We start from the raw sequence: 8,170 nt of genomic DNA, 5'->3' as shown, positions 1-8,170 counted from the left end.
CGAACTTTGTGATTCTTGATTGTGAAGTGGACTATGAGGTGCCTATTATCATGGATAGACCTTTCCTTGCTACGGGGAAGGCTCTTATTGATGTGGAAGCCGGTGAGCTCACCTTTCGGGTGGGTGATGAAAAGGTGGTCTTCCATGTGTGCGAATCAATAAGGCAACCGAATAGCACTGATGTTTGTTCATTTGTGGACTTGGTGACCGATGTAATTATTGATGATGCTAGTGCCACAATGAATATTGAGGATACTTTGGAAGCCGTTTTTCTCTACCTTGATAATGATGAGGAGAAAGAAGGTTATGTGGGGTGTGTGAGTGCATTGAACGGAATGGGGTCATACACTTATGAACCCTGCAAGTTATCCTTGGTTCTTGAAAACCATAAGACTCCTTCAACAAAGCCCTATGGAGTTAAAGCCATTGCCTCTATATATCAGGTATGAATTCCTTGGCCCTTGTTCTACTTTATCGGTTATTATTTCCTCTTGTTTTACTAACATGCAAGTAGACTCCATATTGGCGGTGCTACAAAAGAGGAAGAAAGCTATATGATGGACATTGGCGGATATTCGGGGTTTAAGCCCTGCCTTTTGCATGCACAACATTATTTTTGGAGGAGAGTGCCAAACCCTCCGTTGAACATCAAAGGAGGCTAAATGAAGCAATTCAAGAGGTGGTCAAAAACGAATTCATAAAGTGGTTAGATGTCGGGGTTGTTTACCCCATTTTAGATAGTTCATGGACTTCTCTGATGCTATGTGTCCCAAAGAAAGGGGGCATGATTGTGGTTACCAATAACAAGAACGAGTTGATTCCTACAAGAACGGTGACCGAGTGGAGAGTGTGTATGGATTATTGAAAGCTCAACAAAATCACAAGAAATGATCATTTCCAACTTCCCTTCCTTGATCAAATGCTTGATAGGTTATCCGACCATTCTTTCTATTGTTTTCTCGATGGTTATTCCAGCTACAATAAAATTCTTATTGCTCCGGAGGATCAAGAAAAGACTACTTTTACATGTCCCTATGGTACTTTCGCATTCTCGGGGATGCCATTTGGGTTATGCAATGCGTCGACAACTTTTCAACGGTATATGATGGCTATCTTCACCGACATAGTGGAGGATATTATTGAGGTCTTCATGGATGACTTTTCCATGGTCGGGAATTCTTTTGATAATTTCTTGAACAATTTGGATAAGGTCTTGGCAAGATGTAAAGATATGAACTTTGTATTGAATTGGGAGAAGTGTCACTTCATGGTCGAGAAAGGCATTGTCCTTGGTCACAAAATTGCAAATAATGGTATTGAGGTCGACAAGGAGAAAATAGGTGATTTCTAAACTTCCACCCCCTACATCCGTGAAGGGAGTAAGGAGTTTCTTGGGTCATGTGGGGTTCTATCGCCGTGTCATCAAGGATTTTTCCAAAGTGGTAAACCCCTTGTGTATGCTTTTGGAGAAGGATGCCAAATTACATTTCAATGAAGATTGCATGAAGGCATTTGAATTGCTCAAGTTCAAATTGACAACTACTCCTATTATCACCGCACCAGATTGGAGCTTGCCTTTTGAGCTCATGTGTGATGCAAGTGATGTGGCGGTTGGAGCAATTTTGTGGCAACGAATCAACAAAGTATTCCATCTGGTCTACTATGATAGTAAGACCACGAACAATGCTGATCGGGTCCAAGCCTACACTACTATTGAGTAGAGAGGATGGTCAATGTAGTTTTAACCCAACTAGGTCGGGATCGAATCCATATGGAGTTAATAATTAGAATTAGGTTTATATCTAAGCTAGATGCGGGTTTTTAATCTAATTATACTTCCACAAATGTTTGGTTTGATTTCTACTTCTACTTCTATTCTATTGCATGCAATATTTGAAACTAAGTTCAATGTTTTAGTTGTTGATTTTCAAGGGTTTAAAGGGACTAGTGTAGTAACTTCCACCTAGGTGGATATCTAACGGGTAGCAAGAATATAAGACAATCGTATGATTAATTGGGGTCGTAATATAGCTATCACACCCGGGTACTCACTCTATACCTCTCGGTAGTTTGAGTGATTTTGCCCAATTTGGCTTTCTCAAGTCCAAATGGATATTCATGCAATTCAAGTGACTTTAGCTCAAGTCGGGTATTACTATCTCTAGGTTTAACCCTTTAATTGGGGCTATAAATTTCTTGAATTCATCCCAATTACTTGTTAGCCTAGCTTTCCCAGACTTAGTCTCTCTTTCTGAAGTAGAGACTAAGTCATAAAGACATAAATCAGTGTTTGCAACCACTAATTCTAAAGTTCTAGAAAGAACTAGGCTAAATATCACTAATCCATACACATTCAAGCCAGTGTTTGCAACTACTAATTCTAAAGTTCTAGCAAGAACTAGGCTAAATATAACTAACCCATACACATTCAAGCACTAAAATTCAATACCCATCAAATACCCACACTAGGGTTGGGTCACAACCCTAGCTATGGGTTTAGCAACTCATGGAAATAACAGAAATTAAATAAGAAATGAAGGTAAAATTCATAATACTAGATTAAAAGATGAAAATCTAACGTTGAGAGATAATTATAGTACACAATTGCCCAAAACGGAGCATCCAGCCGTCTCACGTGCTCAGCTAAAACATAACTTCCCCTAAAAATGTCAAAAAGATCTATTTATACTAAGCTGGAATTTTTGAACAAAAATACCCATGTGGAGGTTGTGCGGCCGCATAATTCTGGCGTGGCCGCATTCCTGCTTTTGCGGCCGCGTAATTTTGACCGTGATACGGATTCTTCAAATACAAATTTGGGTTAAGTTGAGTTTCTCGGACAGCATAATTTCCATCGTTTCCGCGTAACGGACTACCGTGGCCGCGTACTTCTGATGCGGACCGCACTTCCTTCTTTATCTCAAGTTGTGCGCCCTCTGAACTTCCTACACCGCGGTCCGCATAATTTCCATCGCGGCCGCAGTGAGACTTTTGCGGCTGCACTTTTCTGGTACGAACCTCGCTTATCATTTGTCCTTAAAAGCAACTCTCTAAATCTCCCTTTTGCGGAACACATAATTCTGATCGCGACTGTGTTGTGGCTTCCGCAGCCGCACAATATTTGTGCGGTCCGTGTTTCAGGTCTCTTGGGACAAACAATTACCCTCAACACAAATGAATTATCAAAAACACAAAACCTTTTGAGTACCATAGTTCTAATGCGGCACTAAAGCATCAACAATTGATTTAATTCATCAAGGAAGCTCGCTCTATTACGTAGGTCATTGTGGAACCCAAACTCCTTCTCCTCTACTCTACATAAGCAAATCTCACCTTAGATTGTAACACTCAAAACAAGGATTGTAGAGAAGTACGCTCGTCTCTCTCAAAAGAATGCGACAAGTCCGGCTCTAAGTACCATAAGCTTGCCGCTTATGTAAGTCACCACTAATGTAAGCTCACTCAACTCAAAATCATGTAGGGATTTTGCAGGAATGTAATGAAGGCTTTTGGATCAAGGTAGGACTTATCGGCATATGATGGTTTTATCTTTCCTTAAGGACTCCATTTTCTCATTACGGCTCATACTTTCTTGACTCTTTGAGTCATTATCTTCTTCCTTAGGGGAACTAGAGAGACAAACTTCCACTATTTTTTTTCTCATGATAATCACTTTTCTCCTTTTCTAATCATTCTATGACTTTCATCATTGCTTTCCTTGAATCCCTTCACTTTTCTATCTTATTCACTTTCTTTTTGACATATTTCTTTTTGGCTTTTCTTTATTTTCTTTTGCCTTCCCTTTTCTTCATTTATTTTTGTTCTTTGTACCTTTTATCAATTTCACATTCCCCGTCTCTCCCCCAAACTTATACTTTTGCCACATGTTTATCAAGAATGCCAAGGAAGGATCGGGTGGCAAGAGAGGGTCATTGTACAATGGATAAAGGCTTGTAACATGGTTATTGAAAGAAAAAGGGCTTTGGCTCAAAGGGGTTAACTAAGGATATCATATTGGTAGGATACGGAAGCTTTCAAGTTTCAAATTGGATCAAGGAGAGCCTACGATCATTTCTCAAGTCGAGCTACACTTTGAATTTTGCCTAGACAAATATTCAGGGGAAGTTCTAGACTTGTTGGCATGGAAGTTGGACTTGAAATTCAATACCTCATATCACAAGCTATTGGATTGCTAAAGAGAACAGAGTCGAGGGACCACAACAACCCTAGCTAAGATTGAACTTCACAAATGGCTCCAGAAACCACTCGATGATTGTTTTCGTCAACTCAAGAGTCTAAAGGTCACACCTAACGCTATTCTTTGTCAATTAACTTGTCTCTAACCATGAGGTTGAAGGTAAATGTGTTAGTGTAGACACATGATTTTTGGCCCTCCCCGAGATTTTTCACATTTTTAGCGCAAATATTTAATCTAGGTCTAATATAGCTATTTTGACTATTTTACTCTATTTCGTCGCAAAAAGAGAAAATTACAAAAATATATATATAAATTTTAGTTTATGTATTTCTCATAAACTTGAAAAAATACAAAAATTGTACCTTACTTTTGTACTTTATATAATTTCGAAAATTACCAAAAAAATATAGTTCTATTAATGTTTTGCAGTCATTTGATTTTTGAAAAAAATAAAAAAATATTATTTTATAATTTATCTTTATATAAAAACGAAAATTACAAAAAATAGTTTTATTAATATTTTGTAGCTATTTTAATCTTGAAAAAAAATATTTAAAAAAGATATAGTTTTGTCTTAAATATTAGTCTTTTGGTAGTTATTTTGCTTATATAGGAGTAGTTGAGCAACGTCGTGTTCTTAATCTCGGGTCCGGGCAAAAGAATAATATTCGGGTTCAAACAACCCGTTTGTTAGGCCTAATTTTCGGGCCTAGCCCATAATAATCCGAGTCCACCACACATGGGGGACAAATGTGGGGAACACGGACGGAACACCGTACACGGGGAACCCCACCGCGCATGGGGGACAAAAATCTTGGACCCCTACACACGTGGGGTCCATTTGTCTTTACAAAAGGTTAATACACGGACAAGCCAAGCGGGGAGAACAGACAGATTTTTGGAGGGGAAAACCTGGGCACTATTCATCTTCTTCTTCCTCAAAGAAGAAGAAGAAAAACCCTAGCAGCCCTACCCCAAAACCACCCTCGCACCCCCAGCAACGAACCAAACACCACCTCCATCGACACCACCCAAACCAGTCGCACCTCCCCCCGACGCCGGAACCACCACCTTCCCACTGAACTCCCTCACGTCCAAATAACACCACCAGATAGACCCTTCCACCACCAAACAGGCCCGTCGACCCTACTGTCCGAACCACCAGCTCCCCGACTATCGCCCACCTGCGTCCGACTCCCTCACGACCACTCCTCCTCCTCCTAGTTCCCTCAAACCAGTCGTAAAACCAGCTCCAGCTACACGAAAATGGTGGCTCAAACCCTGTTGCGTTTCATCTTTCTCACATGAACCAGTCCGTCGATCCTCCATTAAACCCAACGACCACTGCTGTTTCACCATCGTCCCCAGCTGCTCGTCGCAGCTGCTTCCGCCTCCTTCTTCACCCGTTCCAGCCTCATCGACCACTACCCAAACGACCTTCCACAGCTCCTCCTTCCTCGCATCCAAACGACCCCTTTCTGTTGCATTTTCTCGAGCCAACCTGCTGCGTCGAAAAATCCAGCAGCAGCAACAGTTTTTTGGTCCAAGCTATCTATTTCCATCGAGGTCGTCTTCGGTTCATCGAGGTCCGGTATGTTGAGCTTGACATCGAGGTTCCGACGTTCCATCGTTGGAGAGGTTTCCGATAGTTGTCGGTCCAGTTTGGTTGTTGTTCTCGCTTCAAACAGGTGCATACACATTTCCAAACTTGTGATATTTGTTTAAATGGAATGGAAAAATGATATGGATTTCCTATGAACTGTTTGTGTGTCGTCTTTGTTGAATTTCTTTTTTCATTTTTACCATGGATATTATTACCTATTAGAATTGTTGCTTTTGCTTAACCTCGGATGACTTCATTGGTAGAAAATCGTAGTTGTCTTAAGTTTGCCCTTAAATAATAAAAACGAGACGAGCTTCGCCATATAAAAAATGTACAGACTGCGGAGCCCTCACAAAATATATGCATTAAATATTTAGATTCCGGGACGGGCCGTTTAGCAAATTTCACGGCCCTACCCAAAATAATGATACGCTAGTCGCTTTAGGCGCGTATTTAATAATGTTATCTCCCTAAACGAGGGTGCACATTTATGTGACCCAAATCCAAATCTCAACGGAGTCGAAATGTGTCTCTAATCACGGGTACATTGATTGTGACGTGGTCTGAGATGCATTTCCATGACGTTGCAAATTTTTTTAAAAAAATAATGAATGAGACGAGCCTCGACAAACAAAAAACGCACAAGCTGCGGGGACCTCTAAATGTATATATTAAAATACTTAGAATTCGGGACAGACCGTTTAGCGAATTTTACGGCTTTCCCCAAAATAACAATACGCTAGTGGCTTTAGGCGCGTCTTTAATAATTTATTTTCCTTAATTCGGGTGCACATTTATGTGACCCAAATCCAAATCTCAACCGAGTCGAGATATGTCAATAACCACGGGAGCATTGATGTAACGTGGTTCGAGATATGTTTTCACGACGTTGCAATTCTCATAAAAAATAATAATAAAAGCGGTCAAGAGTTAAATTTGCACATAAGTTCATATTGTATAAAATCAGATAATCAAGCCGAATATAACAGTTGAGCGACCGTGCTAGAACCACGGAACTCGGGAATGCCTAACACCTTCTCCCGGGTTAAAAGAATTCCTTATCCGGATTTCTGGTATGCAGACTGTAATATGGAGTCATTCTTTTCCTCGATTCGGGATTAAAACTGGTGACTTGGGACACCCTAAATCTCCCAAGTGGCGACTCTGAAATAAACAAATAAATCCCCTTTCGATTGTCCTTTAATTGGAAAAAACTCCCTTGTACCCTCTCGGGTACGGAAAAAGGAGGTGTGACAGCTCTGGCGACTCCGCTGGGGATAAAACCCAGAACTACTGGTTCAGGGTTAAGAATTCGAGCTTAGAATAATTGTTATTATTTGGCTTTATTTATTATTTGATTTTATTATATGTTTGGGTTCAATGTGCTAAATGTTGCTTTTACCGCTTTGATATTATTTGAACTGTATATAAACTGTGCCGAAACCTTTCTCTTCTTACCTCCGGCGATGTGCTTACTGGTTGAGACTCCCTATTCTGTTAGTGTCATACCTTGAAATAAAAGAGGCTCGGAAAGTTTCTAAGCCGGCTGGCCTTTTGGTTCCCGGAAAGGAGCTCCTTCCTCAACTCGAGTTGTCCGCTCGGGTACACTGTCTAGAACACCGACCCAGGTTTTTGAACACAGAATAACGTGACTTCATGCCGGATCCCTAGTAGGAATGCTTATTTGCATCACGTTGCATTTGACTTAGGGGACTCAACACAGGGGTTGGGTCCGTCTAGGACAAGCAACCTGAAAATAATGGACCATCTTAAGGCATCCTATGTGCTACATGTTGTATTTATTCAAGGGTTCATTTGGGCGGACCAATGATAGTTGAGGACAAATGGCACTCCTTATCATGCTGGTCACGTTAAATAAGAAAGTTGCACGTTTTTAGATAGGCATGATATTATGTTAATTAAGCATGGGGAACATTTGTGGAAGTCAAGAAGCCTTGGTATTCCATATGTCCCCCACACTTCATTTTTGGGAAAAACACATGGGGAACATTTGTGGAATCCAAGAAGTCTTGGAATTCCCCATGTCCCCCACGCTTCATATTTTGGGAAAAGCGCATGGGGAACATTCGCGGAGTCCAAGATGTCTTGGAAATCCTTATGTCTCCCATGCCACATTTTTTGAAAATAATAATAAATATAAAAATAAAAATATATATAAAAAAAGCATTGAAAATTCAAAAAAAGATTTTGTATGTTGTCATCATTTTCCACAAATTAGAAAATCGTGAAGAAAGAGGAGAAAATAATAGTGTAGAGATATAACTACTTATTTTTAGAAAAAAAAACCAATGTCCAAGTAGTGGCGAAACTCTGCCGAAATTTTGAAAAAAAGAAAAGAAGGAATGTTT

This window comes from Nicotiana sylvestris, chromosome 10 (genome assembly GCF_000393655.2).
Source record: "Nicotiana sylvestris chromosome 10, ASM39365v2, whole genome shotgun sequence".
NCBI classification, from domain to species: domain Eukaryota; kingdom Viridiplantae; phylum Streptophyta; class Magnoliopsida; order Solanales; family Solanaceae; genus Nicotiana; species Nicotiana sylvestris.
This window is presented reverse-complemented; position numbering follows the sequence as displayed.